At 38.6% G+C, this 21,810-nt stretch overlaps 2 pseudogenes; one reads left to right on the top strand and one right to left on the bottom strand.

Annotated features, from left to right (window-relative positions):
- The first annotated feature begins 1,604 nt into the window (after positions 1-1,604).
- Positions 1,605-2,993, top strand: LOC119245552 (non-POU domain-containing octamer-binding protein-like; annotated as a pseudogene).
- A 7,564-nt stretch (positions 2,994-10,557) lies between these two features.
- On the bottom strand, positions 10,558-11,993 carry LOC119246573 (tubulin alpha-1A chain-like; annotated as a pseudogene).
- Positions 11,994-21,810: the final 9,817 nt, after the last annotated feature.

Raw genomic sequence — 21,810 nt, 5'->3', positions numbered from 1 at the left:
GTAACTCCATAAATGTACTTATACTCTTCCCTCTTTCTAAAATACCCTTCCCTTCACCATCTGGAAATTTCCTATTCATCCTTCAAAGTCCAGCACTAATATCACCTTCTCTGTGAAGCTTTGGATGGCTTTCCTTACAGTAAATTTCTTAATCATCTGTGTTCACATAGCATATCTATATCTGTCCCCAAACACCACATAACAAATTTATTTTTCATATTTATGTTTCTACTAGACTTTAAGCTTCTTGACAGTAGGGACCATGCCTGATTAATATTTGTTCCCCCAGCAACTAATATTGTGCTTAATACAAAATAATCCTTCAACTCATGCTTGTGAGATTAATGAATTAGTTAATATTTTTAATGATTTCCACATTTTTAGTGGAATACGGAAAGGGTTAGAGACTAATTTCACTTGAATGGAAAAGGCTATTGCAGGTTGTTGCAGTTTTCACAACAACATTCACAGGTAGGTGGGGTGGGATAAAAATTACTAGCCTCTTACAAAAGGCACAAAGAAAGTACTACAGGGCCTCCCCGGTGGCGCAGCGGTTGAGCGCTGGGTTGCGAAGCTGCCCGCGGCCTCTGCGGAGCCGGTTCGATCCCCGGCTGCTCCCCGGCCACCGGAGGAGGGTCCCACATGGCGCGCAGACCTCTCCTGCCGCCCGCTGCTCCCCTCAGCAGTGTCCTTCGGTCCTTCTGCCTGCTCTGCTCCCCGCTCTGGCTCTGGTGAATTCTCTCACCTTCCCGCGCTTCTGACTGTACCCAGTGCTTGTATAAACAAAACAAACAAACAAACCAGCAAACAAATAAATACAGCATGCCTCTATAAAAAAAAAAAAAAAAAAAAAAAAAAAAAAGAAAGTACTACAAAGCATCCCCTCAAGTGGTCATGGAGCTGTGACTAGAACCCAGGTTCTAGATGCCTGTTGAAATGTTAATTGGAAAGTGATAAACTTGTTCTTTAGTTCTAAAATGGTCAAAAGTAGACTAAATAAGTTTTGCTATTGTACAGAGAAAGCATTTAATTGGACAAGAAATTAGATACTGGATAAGATGTCTGGAAAGGTTTTAATTCAAGATCCGTGAACAATTTATGACCCACTCACCTCCATGAGTATCTGATAACAATAGCTACTATTATATCATATGCTAAGCACTGTGCAAGTTCTACCTTATTTAATTCTCATAGCAACCCTATAAGGTATCCTCATTTAAAAATAAGAAAACTGAGTCTCAAAGAGGTTAAGCAAATTATTCAAGGTCACACAGATCGTATTCAGTAGAGTTGGAATGCTTTGTCTATCTCACTCTAAAATCTTTCTTTCTCTCTATTAATACATGTGCTTCACTTTTTAGAGCAGTTTTAGATTCACAGTAAAATTGAGTGTTAAGTACAGTTTTCTCATATCCCGTCCCTACATACACACAATCCCCAACAGCCAGACACTGAACATCCTCTACTGAAAGTGGTACATTTCTTAGAATCCATGACACTACCTTGGCACAGCGTATTCCAACAAAGCCCGCAGTTTACGTTAGGTTTCTCTCTGTGTTGTTTATAGGTTTGGACAAACGTATAGTTACATCACTGAGGAGGAAATGAGAAAGCTATTTGAGAAATATGGGAAGGCAGGCAAAGTCTATTCGTAAGGATAAGGGCTTTGGCTTTATCTGCTTGGAAACAAGAACCCTAGTGGAGATTGCCAGAGTGGAACGGGACAATGTGCCCCTCCATGTAAAGCAGCTGCATGGGTGCTTTGCTGGCCATAGCACATCCCTCGTGGTTGGAAACCTTCCTCAGTATGTGCCCAGAGGAAGGCTGTTCTGTGTTTGGTCAGGTGGAGAGGGCTGTAGTCATTGGGGATGATTGAGGAAAGCCCCCAGGAAAAGGCATTGTTGAAATCTCAGTATAACCAGCTGCTCAGAAAGCTCTGGATAGATGCAGTGAAGGCTCCTTCCTGCTAATCACATTGCTAAGGCCTGTGACTCTGCACCCATGGTCCAGTCAAATGACAAAAAGGGACTTCCAGCAAAGCTGATTCTAAAAACCAGCCATTTCACCAAGAATGAGAGCAGCCACCTGGATGTGCAGAGCCTTGCTCCCATGAGTCTGAGCACCATCTGCAGGAAGACACTTCGTTGAGATGGAAAAGCAGCAGCAGGACCAAGTCGACTGAGACATCAGGAAACTCGTAAGAAGCTGGATATGGAGATGAGAACCAGGTCATGCTAAAGAGGCATGATTTGGGCCTCCCTGGTGGCGCAAGGGATTAAGCACCACACTATGAGGCAATCCGCAGCCTCTGCAGCATGAGTTCGATCCCCAGCCAGCCAGAGAGCAACCCACATGGTGCAGTAGACCTCTCCTGTCTCATCTGCTGCTCCCCTCAGCAGTGTCCTTCAGTCAGTCTGCGCATTCTGTTCCCCACTCTGTCTCTGGTGAATTCTCTCACCAGCCGCATCTCTGGGCTGTACCCTAGCTGTTGTATGCATGAATAAATAAATCTTTTAAAAAATAAAAAAATAAAGAGGTAGGATTTGATGAGACATCAAGAAGAATTCACATGATGGAAGAGCTGCATAATCAAGAAGTGCAAAAATGACAGCAATTGGAACTCAGGCAGGAGGAACACCTTAGGGAAGAGATGTGGCAACAGCAGGAAGTATTGATGCAGTGACAGCAGGAAGGATTCAAGGGACCCTTCCCTGATGAGAGAGCAGGAAAAACGGATGGACCAGATGGCTAAGGGAGGTGCTGTGGGCATAAACAACAGAGGTGCCATGCCCCCAGCTCCTGTGCCTGCTTGTACTCCTCCTCCACCAGGATCTGCCACCGTGCCAGATGGAGACTTGGGATTGACTCCACCAACAACTGGGCACTTTGGCCAACTGCTACAATGGAAGCAATTGGGGCAATTGGTGGAACGCCTCCTGCATTTCAACTGTACATCTCCTGAGGCTATATTTGCTCCAAATAAATGTCGCTGATACTGATAAAATTGCAGTGTCTAGTTTCCTAAAGCCCTTAAAAGAAGGACCCTTTTTGGACTAACCACAGTCCTACTCTGGAAAAGTGTTAAGGATTCCTCCCAAGTGTTAGGTTCCCCTGTCTGTGCTACTCTAGGGAGCATTCTGGAAGCAGAGGGCAGAGGGGTGACAACAAATCAGTTCTGTGTGGTATACATTGTTTAATCGATTCTGTATGGTGCATTCCTGAAGTTTCATGCGATTGTTGAGAGCCTAAGGGGAACCATGACAAAATGGAGTCAGTTAGAGGCTCAATAATCATCATTCCATGCTTCGTCCATCCTGTTCTATTTGCTTTCTCATTTTTACACCCTCCAACCCCAAAGACAATGCCACATATACCACAAAAGACAAACATTCCCCAGTGATGATAGCCCCATTGCACTCTTCACTCCCAGATGGGAATTCAGGCAAATGTCCACAGAGGTTACAGAAAACATGACACGGTCCTTGTATAGACCACATATTACCCCTTTGTGTCCTGAGGAAGATATTTTCTCTTGGATATTTTCATTTTAGCATATCATAAAAGACATCTTGTGTTAACTTTCCTCCATCTTTTTCTTAGGTAAGATAGCCCAGGAATGGCCCTTTTGTGTCTATGAGGTTGCTGTTCAAAGCTTTTCTCCACAGCCCTAGTACAATCACAGAACAGGGTTGCTGCTTTCTGAAGGTCAGACAATAGCTCCTAGCCTTGCCTATCTTAGCTAGTTATGCTGTGTATTTTTATTGGTGTACCTTGTTTGATTTGCCCCGATACCTTCGGAGTTTTTCTGAGACGAATTAGTAAGGCAACATCAACTTAAAATATATTTTAAGCCTTAACAAAAAGAACACTGGGGCCTCCCCTGGTGGCACTGCAGTTGAGCGCTGGGCTGCGGAGGCTCCGCAGCCTCCGCAGTGCCTGTTCGATCCCCGGCCACCGGCGAGGGTCCCACATGACGCACAGACCTCTCCTGCCTCCCACTGCTCCCCTCAGCAGTGTATTTCTTCATCAGTCTGCCTGTTCTGTTCCCCCGCTCTGGCTCTGGTGAATTCTCTCACCCTCCCTTGCTTCTGACTATACCCAGTGCTTGTATAAAGAGTTCAGTGGAGGAGGATTGCTTTTATGAAACTAAGAAAGAAGCACCTGATGCCCATATGTCTGGCTCTCATTTACAGCCTCCCTTATGTCCAGCAGCTCCTCCTCAGCACACATTATCACGCATGCTGAAAAGACCCAAAAGCTCTTTTTCTCTATCATGAGGAGACAAATCCTAGAAAGACAATGTACTTGTCACCACAGACACAAACTTATCACAACCTTTGACTGAAAATAATGTAGAAAACTTTATTTATGTTTCCAGAGAAAAACAAATAAAACCATAACTCTATGTAAACAAAAGAATGGTTGCTGCTAAATCAAGAAGCACAGCAGCATCTCCTTTCAATAAATTATATGGTTATAGAGGACAATGCCTGCAAATAAATAAATAAATAAATAAATAAATAAATAAATAAATAAATCTTAAAAAAAAAGAACACTGGAAAAAATTTAAACTGTGAAATTTAAGAACACACATTTAAACAATAAATGGGTCACAGAAGAAATTACAAGTGAAATTAGAAAATACTTTAAGATGAATGAGAAAGATAATACAACATACACAAACTAATATGATACAGTGAATGCCATTCTTAGATGGAAATATATAGCTGTAATTGCTAAATCAATGCAATAATCAAATAAATAACCTAACTTTATATTTTAAATAACCAGGAAAATAGCAAACTAAAATCAAAGTTAACAGATGGAAGGAAATACTGAAGATTAGAGGAAAGATAAACAAAACAGAATAAGAAGATAATAGGGAAAAGGAGCAAAACTAAAAGTTGGAAAGGTCACCAAAATTGATAAACCTTTAACCTGAATGATCAAGAAAACAGGAAAAGACTCAAATAACTAATATCAGAAATGAAACTGGGGACATTACTACAAACCTTATGAAAATAAAAGAGAATATTATTGACAAATGCACACTCACAAGTGAGATAACATAGATGAAATTAACAAATCTCTAAAAACACAAAAATTACCAAAACAATTGAAGAAGAAATAGAAAATCTGAAGAGAAACATCAATGATCTATAATAAAATTTATCAATAAATAAAACGTCCCTAAATATAAAAGCCTAAAGCCAGATGATTTCTCTTGTGATTTCTATCAAACTTTTAAAGAATTAACTCCAATCATTCTCAAACTCTTCCAAAAAAAAATAAGCGAGAACATTAAATAACTCGTTATATAAGGCCACAATTACCTTGACACCCAAAGTTAGGTAAAGACATCACAAGATAATTGTAGATCACTATCCATTATGAACACAGAGGCAAACAAAATATTTGCAACAAAATATTAGCAAACAAATATTGCATCATATTAAAGGGACTATTCATCATGAACAAATGAGATTTATCCAAGGAAAGAAAGGGCAATTGAACACATAGAAATAAATTCATGTAATTTATTAATAGAATGAAGGAGAGATAAAACACAGACGGTCACCTCAACTGACACAGAAAAAGCATTTGACAAATACCAAAACCCTGTTCATAATAAAAACTAAAAACGAGAAATGGAAGAAAACTTCCTCTGTCTGATGGAAGTCATTTATGAAAATTGCACAGCACACTATCATACTCAATAGGGAAAGAACGAAAGCTTTCAGCTTAAGATGGGGAACAAGAGAAGAATGATTACTTTAAGTATTTCAGTTCAGCATTTTATTGGAAATTCTATACACAATAAGTAGAAAAGAAAAAGAAATAAAAGGTATCCAGATTAGAAAGGAAGAAGTAAGGTTATCTGTATTTGAATGTGACATGATCTTACATACAAAAAATTATAAAGAATTCACAAAAAACCCTCAAAGTTAATAAAGGCATTCATAAAAGTCATAGGATGCAAGCTTAGCACATAAAAATGAATTGTTTTTCTATACACTAGCCATGAAAAGTGTGAAACACTGTGGTGGATCAAGGGTGCTCCACACAGACTGGGTCCCCAGTAAAGGTAACAGCAGAGCAGACATGCTGACCTGCACTCCCTCTTCCCAATCCCTGTGACTGGCACCTACTCTGTGAGGTTTACTGAAAACACAGGGACCACTGAGTCTCTCATTCCAAACCCCAGAGAGGAGGGATATCAGGGGGTCCCCCAAACACATGCCAGAATCAGCCCAACTCAACCATACCAACATTTGGGTCTGAGCAAGTCCTTCCCAACGCCACTCACTCAGCAACTACAAAATATATCTCAGTACACAGAGAAGCTAACAACAGCCAAAATCAGTAAGTCAATAAAATCAAATGCTAAAGATATTAAAAACAATAAGCAATATGGATAGACAAAAAATATTACACATGGAAATATGGGACCTCGAGATAGCATCACCAGGTAAGAATAACCTTCCAGAAACCAAACACAAAAAGATTGAAGATAGGGCCTCCCCTGGTGGCACAGCCGATGAGTGCTGGGCTGCGAGGCTACCTGCAGCCTCTGCAGCGCCGGTTCGTTCCCAGGCTGCCGGCGAGGGCCCCACAAAAAAAAAAAAAGAAAGATTCAAAATAATATCTCTCTATTAGATAAAGTATCCAGAATGGCTATAATAAAAAACTCAAAGTGACAGGAGGAAATTCAAGAAGACAAGTAAAGTAATACAAGAGAACTCAGAAAGTCCAGTCAACTAAATACAAGACAATTCAGAAAAAGCTCTCAAAGATAAAAACAAATTAATGATTTTAGAAATAAAAATCAATGAACAGAAGGTTGAAATTGAACCTTTAAATAAGAATATATCAGAAATATAGGAAGTAAAGAGCTCAATAAATGAGATCAAGAACTTTAGAGAAAGCTGTGGAAGTAGAACAGAACAAATGGAGGATCGAACGAATCAGTGACCTCAAAGATAGAATGCAGTTTGAGAACAGGTGAAAGAAGAGAGAGAAGATGTAAAGAAGAAGAAGAAGGAGAAGGAGAAGGGGAGGGGAGGGGAAGGGAGGGGGAGGGGGGGAGGGGGGAGGGGGGGAGAAGAACTGATTTGAGAACTATGTAAGAGTAGAAAGGATAAAATATGTACAAAACCAAAAAAAAAACAGGCAAAACATTCAATGGCATTGGCTTCAGGGATGTCTTTGGGGACTCAACTCCAACAGCAAGGAAAACAAAACAAAAAATAAATGAGTGCGACTACATCAAGTTAATAAGTTTCTACACAGCAAGAGAAACTATCATTAGTATAAAAAGAGGGATCCTACTGAGCAGGAGAAAATACTGTTACATTATACATTTGTCAAGGGACTGATATCCAAGATCTACAAAGAGCTCATACAATTCAATAACAAGAAATCAGAGAACCCAATCAAAAAATTGGCAGAAATGTGAAAGAGACACTTCTCCAAAGAAGATATACTGATGGCCATGGGAACATGAAAAAAAGTTCAATATCACTTTTATCAGGGAAATGCATGTCCAAAACTCAATGAGATACCACCTCACACTGTGAAAATGACCCATATAAACACACCCACTCACACACATACACACACAATTATAGAAACATCAAATGTTAGCAAGGCTGTAGAGAAAAAGGAACATGCATACACTGTTGGTGAGAACGTAAACCACTCCAGTCCATATGGAAAAGAGTATGAAGATTCCTCAAAATATTAAAAATAGATTTACCATATGATCCAGTATTTCCAATCCTTGGTATCTATCCAAAGAATGCAAAATCAGTAATTTGAATCCTATGTTTGTTGCAGCACTATTTACAATAACCAAGTTATGGAAACAATCTAAATGATCATTGATAGAGCTATGGAATTAGAAGATGGTGTGTGTGTGTGTACACGATGGAATATTACTCAGTAATAAAAAAAGATGAACTCTTTCCATTTCTGACAACATGTATGGAACTAGAGGGAATTATGTTAAGTGATATAAATCAGAAAGAGAAATACCAAATGATTTCACTCGTATGGAATATAGACAAAACAATCAACAACAACAAAACCTACAAAGGAACTGAGAAAATTTACCCAAAATAAACCCTAGAAATATGACTGCAGAATTAAGGCTACTAGATGGGGAGAGAGTGTGGGGGTGGGAACAAATATGGGAGGGGGAAAATGGTATATCGTAGAGGACTATGGATGCTTGTATTGTGGGGGTGTGATGGTATCATACATCTGACAACATGTCAACATAGTCCCCTAAGTCATATATAATGTTATAAACCAATGTTACCTCAATAAAGGGGGAAACAGATAAAGGACTAGAATAGACATTGCTCCAAGAAGTTATACAAAAAAAAAAAAGAAAGAAAAAAGAAAAGAAGCTATACAAATGGCCAAAAATCACATAAAAAGATACTCAATATCCAGTCATTAGGAAAATACAAATCAAAATCATGACGAGATACCTCTTTACATCAACTAGGAAGTCTATAATCATTAAAAAGTTCGTGGAGGGGGAGGTAACAAGTGTTGGAGTGGATGTGGAAGAAATCCAAACCATTATGAATTGCTAGTACTAATGTGAAATTTGTGCAGCCACTGTGTAAAAAAGTTTAATTCCTTACAGTCTAACAGATTTACCACATGACCCAGCAATTCTACTCTTAATTAAATATCCAAAAGAATTGAAAACAGGTGTTCAAACAAAAACAATTGTACTCAAATGTTCATACCAGTACTCTTTGAAATAGCCCAAAGGTGGAAACATCCTGGATGACTAATGAATAGATAAGCAAAATTGGTGTATCCATACAATGCAATATTATTCATCCATAAAAATGAATGAAATGATATATCTACAATACTGATCAACCTCAAAAACATTATGCTAACTGAAAGAAGCCATACACAAAACGTCATATCTCATTTCATCTACATGAAATGTCCAGAACAGGCAAATAAATAGATTCAGAAAGTTTATTAGTGGTCGTCAGGGTCTGGTGGGAGGAAGGAATGTGGAGTAACTTCTTAATGAATATGAGGCTCTCTTTGTGGAATGAAAACATTTTCGAACTAGAATGAAGTTATAACTGTAAAATTCTGAGAATACTAAATGTCATTATTGGTTTTACAATTTACATGACTCAACAGCAACAAAACATAAAACCTGATTTTACAAAAGGCAAAAGATCTAAATGTGTATTTCAACACCATCACTTACACCTGTTTGACATGTTCTTACTCCCCCTTCCCGCTTAACCTCAGAAGCCTCACTTCCTTTATTGGTGTATTAGTGTTTTGTTGGTTTTTTTAAAAAGATTTATTTATTTTTATACAAGAGCTGGGGTACAGGCCAGAGGCACAGGAAGGTGGGAGGATTCACCAGAGACTGAGCAGGGAGCAGAACAGGCAGACAACAGAAATACACTGCTGAAGGAAGCAGCGGGCATGACAGGAGAGTTCTGCCACACCATGTGGGATTCTCGCCAGCTGGCGGGGATCAAACCTGCACTGTTAAGGTTGCGGACAGCTTCATAGCGCAGTGCTCAACCCTCTGCGCCACCTGGGAGGCCCGGTGTATTAGTTTTTATAAGTAATTTGCTACGTGGAATTGCTACCTATGTAAATGTCCAATACTTATCTTTGTCATTTTGACTGGCTTTACTACACATAATTCCCTCAAACTCTTTCCATATTGCTGTAAATGACAACATTATGTCTTTCCTCAATGTTGAATAGTATTTGATTGCGTGGCTATACCACCATACTTGAGCCAATCTTCCATGAGTGGGCACTTCGGTTGTTCGTATATTCTAGGTACTGCAAATAATGCTGCAATAAACATTGGAGAATATATAAATTTTTGAGTTGATGGTTTCATGTTCTTTGGATAGTAGCCCAAGAGTGGGATTGCTGGATCATATGGTATTTCCATTTTTAGTTTTTTAAATGTAAATCCAGATGACTTTCCAAAATGACTACCATTTTTCATACAAAACTAACAGTGTAATAGGTTTCCTCTTTCTCTGCATCCTCTCCAGTACTTCTTGTTGGGGATTTTTTTAATATGTGTCATTCTCACAGGTGTGAGATAATAATGTCATTGTGGTTTTGACCTGAGAAAAAAGGAGATTTTTAAATCTTACTAAAAATGATGATGAATTATATTTCCATGAATCTATTGGCCTTCTGAATATCCTCTTTGGTGAATTGTCTGTTCCGATATACTACCTATTTATTAATTGGGTTGTGTTTTGTTAATGTTGAATTAAATATGTTTTTGTGTATCTTGTTGGTTATATATAATGTGTGAATACATTCTCCTGCTCACTAGGATGTATTCTTAATCTACTTAAATTTTCTTTTCTTTTTTTTCATTTAAGACAGGGAATACTTTATTCAAATTCATTACAAAAATGGACAGCTGGGGTCTATAACAAAGTGTCATGTTTTAAAGCAGAGGTCAGTAATTGTGTATGAGCATATAACTGATCAGACCACACAAATTAACTGATCAGACCACATTTCAATTTTTAAAACAGAATAAGCTTCCCTGTAAAAGCAGCACCTTTGTGACATCTTTAGTATTTCTCTCCTTCTTCCTCACACTCTCCTTCAACAGAATCCAACTTCCTCATAATCCTTCTCAAGGGCAGCCATGTCCTCACGGGCCTCAGAAAATTCTCCTTCCTCCATGCCCTCACCCACGTACCAGTGAACAAAGGCACGCTTGGCATACATCAGGTCAAACTTGTGGTCCAGGCGGGCCCAGGCCTCGGCAATGGCTGTGGTGTTGCTCAGCATGCACACAGCCTGATGCACTTTGGCCAGGTCTCCGCCAGGGACCACAGTGGAAGGTTGGTAATTTATGCCAACTTTGAAACCAGTAGGGCAACAGTCCACAAACTGGATGGTACGCTTGGTCTTGATGGTGGCAATGGCAGCATTGACATCTTTAGGAACCACATCACCACAGTACAACAGGCAGCAAGCCATGTATTTACCATAGCGAGGGTCACATTTCACCAACTGGTTGACTGGCTCAAAGCATGCACTGGTGATCTCTGCCACAGAAAGCTATTCATGGTAGGTTTTCTCAGCAGAGATGACAGGGGCATATGTGGCCGGAGGGAAGTGGATGCAGGGGTAGGGCACCAGGTTGGTCTGGAATTCTGTTAGATCAACATTCAGGGCTCCATCAAATCTGAGGGAAGCCGTGATGGAGGACAAAATTTGACCCATCAACCTATTTAGGTTAGTATAGGTTGGGCGCTCAATATCGAGGTTTCTACGACAGATGTCATAGATGGCCTCGTTGTCTGCCATGAAGGCACAATCAGAGTGCTCCAGGGTGGTGTGGGTGGTGAGGATGGAGTTGTAGGGCTCAACTACAGCCGTGAAAACCTGGGGGGCTGGGTAAATGAAGAACTCCAGCTTGGACTTCTTGCCATAATCGACAGAGAGACATTCCATCGGCAGGGAGGTGAACCCAGAACCAGTGCCCCCACCAAAGCTGTGGAAAACCAAGAAGCCCTAAAGACCTGTGCACTGGTCGGCCAGCTTTCGAATTCGGTCCAAGACCAGGTCAACGATCTCCTTGTCAATGGTGTAGTGCCCACGGGCATAGTTATTGGCAGCATCTTCCTTGCCTGTGATGAGCTGCTCGGGGTGGAAGAGCTGGCGGCATGTGCCAGTGCGAACTTCAACAATACTGTGGGCTCCAGGTCTACAAACACTGCCCTAGGCACATGTTTGCTAGAGCCAGTCTCGCTAAAGAAGGTGTTGAAGGAATCATCTCCTCCTCCAATGGTCTTGTCACTGGGCATCTGGCCATCGGGCTGGATGCCATGCTCCAAGCAGTAGAGCTCCCAGCAGGCATTGCCGATCTGAACACCAGCCTGGCCAACATGGATGGAGATGCACTCACGCATGGTCGCTGCTCGCGGTGCGGGGCAGGCGGAGGAAGCGGAAAGGTCGTGCTTCTCACAGCGCGACTCTTAGGCGGTCGATGTAAAAGAACCTCTACTTAAATTTTCTTTTGGCGTGAAAAAATCTTTTAATCCCAGTTGTTTATTTTTGCTTTTATTCCCTTACCATTGAGGGTCAAGTCTCAGGAAAATTTTTATTATTGAATATGAATCACAGTTTCTTTTCATGTTTTATTGTTGCAGGTCTTTTAAGTCTTTAATCCATTTAGAATTTATATTCGTGCATGGAGTTAAAGAGTGAGCCAACTTCATTCTTTTACATGTGGCCAGTTTTCCCAGCACCGTTTATTAAAGAGACACTCCTTTCCCAGTTTTATGGTCGTGGCTCCTTTATCATGTATTATGTATTGAGATATATATATATATTTATATATGTAAGTATATATATACTTAATACTTATGTATTAAGTATTGAGATATATATATATGTATATGTGTATATGTATTAATATCTGGGCTTTCTATTCTATTCCATTGACTGGTGTGTCTTTTTATTTTAACACCACATTACTTTAATTACTGACAATTTATAGTACAAAGTCACATGACCTGAGGTTTCTGTTTCTCTCCCTTTTCTCAGGATTGCTTTTTGCTATTGGAGGACTTTTATGGTTCCATATAAATTTGAATATATTTTATTCAATTTCTTGCACCACAGTCTTGACTTTGCGCAGAGGTCTGTTATTCTCCTAGCTCCATCCAAGCTGGCAGTCTTTTATGTCACTTAGTATATGAGCCATTATGGAATGTGTTGCCTCTAGAACTCAGAGAAACCTATCAAGTATCTCTAAGTCAAAAGGGAAGTTGTGCTCCCTTTTTTTTAAAAAAAAAAAAAGATATATTTATTTATGCCTACAAGAACTGGGGTACTAGGCCAGAGGTGAGGTGAGAGGATTCACCAGAGACAGAGCGGGGAACAGAACAGGCAGAATGACTGAAATACACTGCTGAGGGGAGAAGCAGGCAAGTCAGGCTAGGTCTGCTGCACCATGTGGGTTGCTCCCTGGCCAGGGATCGAACTTGTGCTACAGTGGTTGTGGATACCTTCATAGGTTGCATCTTAACCCTTGTGCCACCAGGGAGGCCCTGTGCTTCCTTTTTGCAGTAAGGTATACAAGATGCTGCGATTTTATTTTGCTGTGGAGGAGATATCCTGGCACTTCCTGACCACTGGATACATAATTTTTTTTTTTTGCTTCTTTTTTTTTTTTGCTTTTTTAATTAAATTTTATTTTTTTATTCCCCATACAATTACAACCCCCTTATTTTGATCCCAAGCCCTCCTTTCTCCACCCCCCGCCCCCTACCCCCCATACAGTGTCTCTGGTTCATAGTTGTTTGTTGATTTTGATTTTTTCTTTCATATAGTTATTCTTCCTCCTGGTCCCTTATTTAAGTTTTCTAGATTCCTGCTATGAGTGAGACCATCCAGCATTTTTCTTTTTTTTTCTGGCTTATTTCGCTGAGCATGATCCCTTCCAGCTCCATCCATGTTGCTGCAAATTGCATGTGTTTATCTTTTTTGAATGCTGAGTAATATTCCATGGATACATAATTATTTTAAAGAAAGTGGCAAGTCTCTGAATATTTGTAGGATCTATCTTTCATGTTGTGTAGCACATATGTCTTTCCAAGTCCTTAAGTGTGTTAGTCACTTTTTTGTCTATCCTGCCCAATCAGCATGATGTCAACAATGTAATGAATCTATGTGATATTCCTAAAATGTGCAGACAGTTGGAATATCTTCAGACTGCATAACAGAGAACAAGAGTTAAAATAAACCAAGGGCATAATTACAAATGTATGCTTTTGTTCATTCCACATGAATGTAACCTATTTCTTATATCCTTTCCTGAATAGGAGAGACAAAACACATTCCTTAATCAATGACCATCTAACTTATACATTAATCTAGCCTAGTAATGATACCTTCCCAACATGACAACTTCAACAGCCAAAGTGCAGTGGATCTATTAACAGGGTGAATTGATACATTTCCTAACGGTGACTTATTCTTCCATTCCTGGATAAACTTGGTCATGATGATTGCTATTGTGTGTTTACACAGATGGAACTGATTCATTAGATTTTTCTGAAAATTTACGATTGTGATTTTCCATTTCTGTTCATAAATGAGGCCAACTTAATCTTTTCTTACTCTGTTTTGTTTAGTTTTAGCATCAAAATTATACCAACTAAAAAATGAGATGGGTATATTCCTTTCTTTAGCTAATCCATACAACAGTTTGTTAAAGCTGGAATTATCAATTTCTTTAGGGGGTGGTAAAACTCACCTACAAAACCTGCCTGAATAGATACATTTTTGGTGTGATATTTTCAGTTGCAAATTCAACTTCCTTCATTGTGGTTGGTATATTCAAGCTTTCAATTTTTTCTTGAGTCACATTTGTTTAATTATATCTGTCTAGAAATTTGTCCATTCATTCTAGTAACTGTCACATATCATTCTGTAATTACTTAAAATTCTTAATATTCCCAAAGCAATCTACAGATTAAGTACAATCCTTATCAAAATTCCAATGGCATTTTCCACAGAAGGATAAGAAAAAATTATGAAATTTGTGTGGAACTACAAAATATCCTGGATAGACAAAACACTCTGGATAAAGACGAACAAAACGGGAGGCATTACATGCTCTGAAACTATATCACAAAGTGATAGTTATCAAAACAGTGTGATACTGGCATAAAACAGACACATAAGTCACTAGAACAGAAGAGTGACCCCAGAAATAATCTCACACATAGATGGTCAATTAATTTGTGACAAAGGAGGCAAGAATATATGATGGAAAGAGGAAAGTCTTTTCAATGAATGGTGCTGGGAAAACTGGGCAGTCAAATGTGAAAGAATGATTGGAACACTTTTGCACCATATACAAAGATTAACTCAAAATAGAGTAAAGACTTGGATGTAAAACCTGAAACCATAAAACTCTAAAAGAAAAGCATAGGCAATAAATTCCTTCCCATTAATCTTGGTGATTACCTTTTGAATCTGACTCCAAAGCAAGGGCAACAAAAATCAAAAACAAGCAAGTGGGACTATATCTAACTTACCTATACTTAGAAGATCATATTTATAGTCTATAGATTTTTGAGGGGATTCTTTGGGTTATTGATTACTCGTTTTATTACATGGAGGTCAAAAAGTGAGGTGTGATAGTCATTTTTATTTTCTTGAATAAAATAGCCTAGAATGTTCAATTTTTGCAAGTTTTCCATGTGTGCATGGAAAACTTGTTTAGTGGATTCAAGTTTTTTAAATACAAACTATTAATTTAAGTCTTAGGTTTACAGCAAAATTAAGCAGAACATACAGAAAGGTTTCCCATATACTTTTTGCCTTTAAAATACACAGCCCCTGCCCTCCACCATCAACACACTGCACCAGATTGGTACATCTGTGAAAACTGATGAACCAATACATCATTATCACTCAAAATATGTGGTTTACATTAGGGTTCATTATAAGTTTTGCAGGTTCTCTAGGTCTTGAGAAATGTGTAATGTCGTGTTTCCATCATTATATAATTGTGCATTTAGTGCTTCTTCTTCATCCAATCCCTGTCAACCACTGATGTTGCTATTGTTTCCATAGCTTTGCCTTTTCTGGGATGTCATAGAGCCAGAATCATACAGTGTGTTGCTTTATTAGATTTGACAGTATTTTTATATATGTATTCATTAGCTCAATTTTATTGTTTCATTAAAATCTTATATATCTTTTGTATGTTTGCACACTTTACCAGTTTCTGTATGAAATGTGCTAAAATCTCTCACTATGATTATGGATTTGGTTATTTTTCATTTTAATTCTGCCAACTTTTACTTTATATATTTTGGAGCTGTATTTTTAGATGCTTACATTTTTTTTTTTTTTTTGGTGGGACCCTCGCTGGCAGAGGGGGAATGAACTGGTGCTGCAGAGGCTGCAGGCAGCCTTGCAGCCCAGCGCTCAACCACTGCACCACCAGGGGAGGCCCATTAGATGCTTACTTTTTATGGTGGCTATTTTGTTAATCATTAGGCAATGGGCAATGTGTAGGTTTGTCTTTATTGTTTTTCACCTTAAAGTCAACTATGTCTGTTACATATATTTTTCACGTTCCACGTTTTTCTTCTAACTTCTCTGATTAATGATGTCTTATGCATATTTCTTATAGAGTGCATGTAGCTGAATTTTAAATATCTAATCCAAGTGTCTCTGTATTAAAATAAGTGTTTCTAATCCATTTACATTTATTGTGACTGTTGATATATTATTTTGTGGTTTTTTTGTTACCAAGCTTTTTCTTTCCTTCTTTTCTTCTCTTCATGTCACATTGTCTAGGGATATTATTTTTCAGGTTGACATAGTTTGCAAGTATGATTTGGGGTAGGGACCACATAATTGCTGTACTCAGTTCAGCAATTAGATTTTTATTAAAGAAGACACCTTTTTTTGTCCCCCTTCTGTCCTTCTTCCTTAGGTTTCCCAGCTGTAAACCTCTGACATACACAGAACTTGCAACCCTAATTCCTGTTTTGTTTTAAGCATTAAAATTCCAGATATTAAAAAATATTACTGATTCACTTATCCCTTTGAACAATAAATTTCAAATTCTACTGACCAATTTGGGTATTTTCTTTGCTTTTGGTATGTCTACATATCTGAAATGTTTGTGTGTATGTGTGGGGATGGGGATATTAGACTACTGCTAAACTACTTCCTATATCAGCTTAGACTTTGATCTTGACTGAAAAACAAGCCTGTGCTCTTAACCACTAAGCTGTACTGCCTCCCAGTGTTATTTTACCTCTTAGGCTACCAATATTATCCTAGATTTTTTTGTCCATTTTATAAATAAAGTGACAGAATATGCAGCATGCCTTTTGTCCATGCAGTATAAATAGAGATCTCTGTCTCACTTGAAGTAATCAAGTATGGGAAAAACAAATTAGCAAATTAATTATCCTTTGTTTACTTTCCAAAAAAGTCAATTACTTTCTTCATTATCTAACAGTTTGTTTTTTGATTCAGTGTCTTAATAAATGGAGACATTGTTTGCCTATTTCAGCTTATATAACTTTTCATTGGAGCCAAATTCAGACACTTTCTTTATTTGAAAGTAAGGCCTAAAGATTAAAGAAGAGAATAAAATTTTTGTCCATGAAATTGAATTGTAAGCAGGATCCTATGGAGATATGCTGACTGCTTTTTCCTGTTGTGGACCTTCTGCTTTGACTAATATATTTAGCAGATTGAAGATCAACACCTGTTCCTCTAGTGGTTCTTTCTTGTACAGTGACCTTTGCCTCACCCCTTATAAATACACACATGGTGATTAAGCTGTCAGTTATCATAGGAGACTTTTTCAGGGGTAAGGACAATGAATCACTCTTGGAATTTCTCACTAATGTTCCCCCAGATGTCTGTCATCCACCTTGTCAGCTATTTCTCTGCCCACTCATTTTATTAAGCCAGAGTCTCCAAATGGGCCACTAATGTTGTGGCATTTGAGGATTCTCTATCAAGTATAGGGCTTGGATTAAATGATCTCTAACTAAGAGCCCTCCCAATTCTGGCATTTTATGGGTTCAAATTTCACTGTCAGTTTCCATGATTGAGGACAGATGTCACATGACATTAAGTCCATGCTTAGGAAAGTATCAGTGCTCATGTTTATTGCTACCACAGGACTTAAATCAAAGCAAGTTACCAACAGAGTTGGGGCTTTTCCAATTAGTGGAAGAAAAAGGAAGCAAACTAACATTTATTGAGTTATCACATGACTTATATTATCTCAGTTAAAGAGGAATGTTAAGAAAGAAGTGTTATTTCTCTTCTTTTGCAAGAAATTGGGTTTGAGAGAATTTAAACAACTTGCCTTATTTTGCGTATTTGGTAACTAGTAAAGATGAAATTTGAATCAACACTTTTTTGGTTTCCACAAATCATGTTGCCTATCTATCCATCCACCAATTTATTTATTCATCATATATTTACTTAGCACCTACTATGTTCCAGATAAGCACTGTAGATACGATGAGGAATAATAAAAGTCTACCTATCATGGTTCATTTACAGCATGAAATTATCCTGAATATAGTAGACCACTGGACAATGAGCACCCCCAGGGGCTGCAGTAAGATTCAAAACAGATGACTTGATTACTATGATCCTGGAGTGCCATCATGAAATCTGGTTAACGCTGATCAGGAGAGAGACCAATACTTGATCTAATCATCCTCTTGTTAGGACCCCCCAAAACCCCATCATAGTTGTTGAAAACTGGTATCACAGTGGTATGAGAGGAATTTAACTCTTCTCCTGTATATATCTTTAAAAAACCTCTGCTTTATTGAGGTATAATATACATGCCATATAATTCACCCATTTTAATTATATAATCCAATGGTTTTTAGTGTATTTACAGAGTTACACAACCATCCCCACAATCTAATTTTAGACACTTTCATCACCTCAAAAAGAAACCACAAACATTAGCATTCCCCATTTTGCTGTCCCTCCTGCTCTGCTCCAGCCCTAGGAAACCACTAATCTACTTTCTGTCTCTATGCATTTGTCTTTTCTGGACAATTCATATAAATGGAATCATGTAATATATGGTGCTTTGTAACTGACCTCTTTTACTGAGTGCAATGTTTTCAAGGCTTATCCATGCAGTAGTGTGTATCAGTACTTCATTCCATTTTATGGCCAAATAATATTCCATCACATAGTTATAATGCATTGTATTTATCCATTCATCAGTTTATAGACATTTGAGTTGCTTCCATCTGTGATGAATAATGCTATTGTGAATATTGATGTGCATGCTTTTGTTTGGACATGCAATTTCAATTCTTTTCAGTATATGCCTAAGACTGGAATTGTTAGGTTCTATGGTAATTTTCTGTGTAAATTATTGAGGAACTAACTAACAAACTATTTTTCACAGAGACTGCACCATTTTACATTCCCATCAACAACATATAAAGGTTCCAATTTCTCCATATCCTCACCAACATTTTACAAGATTCCTTTTAAAAAAAAAAAGATTTATTTATTTTTATATAAGAGCTGGAGTACAGGCCAGAGGTGTTGGGGGGGTGAGAGGATTCACCAGAGACAGAGTGGGGAACAGAACAGTCAGAATGACTGAAATACACTGCTGAGGGGAGCAGCGGGCGAGACAGCAGAGGTCTGGATTGTACCCACACTGCAGAGTGCTCCGGACAGCTTCGCAGCACTGTGCTCAACCTGCTGCAACACTGGGTAGGCCCCATTTTACAAGCCTCTTTTAAACAGGACTTGCAGTGCTTTAATAATAATAAATAACAACATTACTAGCCAACACTTACTTTACGTCAGGTTCTTTTCTGAACACTTTACATAAACTAACTCATTGGATCTTCATAGGAATTCCATGATGTAGGTACGATGATTTCAGATGAGAAAAAGGAGGCACCCAGCAGGTAAGCAAATTTGCCCAAGTTTGCACAAATAAAATGAGTCAGGGCCAGCCAAGATTTCAATCTAGGAAGTTTGATACCCAACTGTGCTCTTGACAAATAGGCAACATTGCCTCTCTAATGGTATTTAGTAGCTCATGTTCTAAATATTTACACTCATTTTCTGATTTCACCACACAAAGCGTCAGTGTAAAAATTAGGCAGCATTTTATCACCAACCCCTCCTCCCCATCTTATAGGCCAGGTGACTAAGCCATAGATAGGCTAAGTAACTCACTCAAGGTCAGATTGCTTATATTTTTGAAACTAAGATGCAACTCCAGATCAAGCATGCTAAGCCTCCTGTTCTTTGAAATAGAGCTGAAGTTCAAAAAAGCAGTAAAAGTGGAAGGGAAAGCAATCTCTGTAAGCACTCCCCATGCTTAGGGATAAAAGTCACAGAAACACAATCACCTCACCCCTACTGAATTCTCAGTAACATCTGCTTGCAAACATTTACAGTTAGCAAGTGAATGCAAAATTAGCTGAGACATTCAGTCAAGACTCAGTGATGATATAGGGACTTCTTTTGTAAATAAGTGGAACATTGTCCAAATAAAAAATGCATTTCCATTGAGTTGCCATTAGCCGTTGTCACAGGTGACACAGCAGTGGCTCCAGCTTCTTCTTAAATGATTTTCAATTGCACTTTTTTTTAAAGTCTGACATTTGGTATTTTGTCTTTTCAGCTAAGAAATCAGCGGCAGACTCCTTGGAAAAGGTACTTGCTTCGATGAATGAAAGGTGAAGTGTGTCTGGGAGAGGACAGATGTAGAAAACACTGGGAAATACTTATAACTCCAGTGGTAGGCTAGAAATTAAAACCTTAATGTTGATTGGTTGCTTTACCAAATTGTCAAAGCTTGTGGGGTGGTTAAGATTATAGGTTACTGCCTTTCTGAGTTTTATTCTGGACTCTACCACTTGCCAGCTGTGTAACAATGAACAAGATTCATTACATCTCTCTACGTCAATTTCTCCATCTGTAAAATGGACAGCATGGTACCTACCACACAGAATTGTGCAGAGGATTAAATGGGCCAATAGTTATAAGATGCTTAGACTAGTTCCTGGCCTAGAGTTAGATCTCATCATTTTAGCTCTCTATTGCTCCAAACATAGTAGTAGTATAATAATAATTATTATTACTGCATGATAATACTGGGAGGAGGAGGAGGTAATATCATAAATCTTAAAATGTAGTTCCTACCCTGCAATCCCACCTTTAGATAATTATCCTAAATAAATAATTACTCATTTGATGACAAGTATGTTCACTACAACTATGTTTACATAGTTAAAAACTGGAAACTATTAATCATGTAGACTTAACATGTCTTGACAAGGAAGAATCTTTACAATATATTGCTAAGTGAGAAAAATCAGGCCATACAACAGCACCTTATAATTCCTTGTTTTGAAAAACATGTGTCTACACATATATGCTTGGAGAAGGGTCTGGGATATCAATATATTAACAGAAGCTATCCCAGTGTTATTGGTCTGATATATGCCCTCCCTGCTATCTATATTCCACTTACTCCTTTCTCCATGAGCAGGTATCGTGTAATTAATTGTAAGCAGTCATTTAAAAAGCTGGTCCTCCTCACCTGATTTGGACGCTAGTGGCTGCAGCCCGGATGGTGTATGCGGTACTTTACAGTCTTCACAACATCTGGGACAGAATCTCAATTAGAACATCAAGAGCTGCTGTCTGCGGCCTCTTGCTGCGTCAGTTCCACCTATGTGCCCCTGTGGATTCACGAACATTAAGCGCGCACTGGATAACTGCCATTGTCTTGAGAAATGAAATGTGATCAGCATGGGGGAGGGAAGGAAAGGGAAAATTTGCTTTTGTTCATGGCCCCCTCTTCTTGTTAATGCTCATTCAAGACTGCTTTGACCGCAGCTCAGTTGTGGTTTGGTAATTTCCATGACTTTCTTTCTTTCTTTCTTTCTTTTTTTACAATGGGGAAAACAATTTGAGCAGCATTGTCTTTCGTGAGAGGCACTCCTTAGGAAAGAGATGTTGTACAGTCGAATCACATGTCATGGGGTGTGCGCCGGCTGAGAAGCACAGAACTTTCAAGAGACAGATGCTCAAGGGAGTGTCAGTGAGTGTTGTCCACAACCATAACAAGTCCATCTCGATCTTTTGAGAGGAAAAAAAATCTCGTGTTTTTGGGTGTGTTTTGTATGACGAAAGCCATCTTGCTTTTTATTATTTCTCTTTGTAATTAAAAAACTTTTAAATTATCTTTGAACTCAAACCCCA

This window comes from Talpa occidentalis, unplaced genomic scaffold (assembly GCF_014898055.3).
Source record: "Talpa occidentalis isolate TD23 unplaced genomic scaffold, MPIMG_talOcc4v2.1 talOcc4.15, whole genome shotgun sequence".
NCBI lineage: Eukaryota > Metazoa > Chordata > Mammalia > Eulipotyphla > Talpidae > Talpa > Talpa occidentalis.
This window is presented reverse-complemented; position numbering and strand designations above follow the sequence as displayed.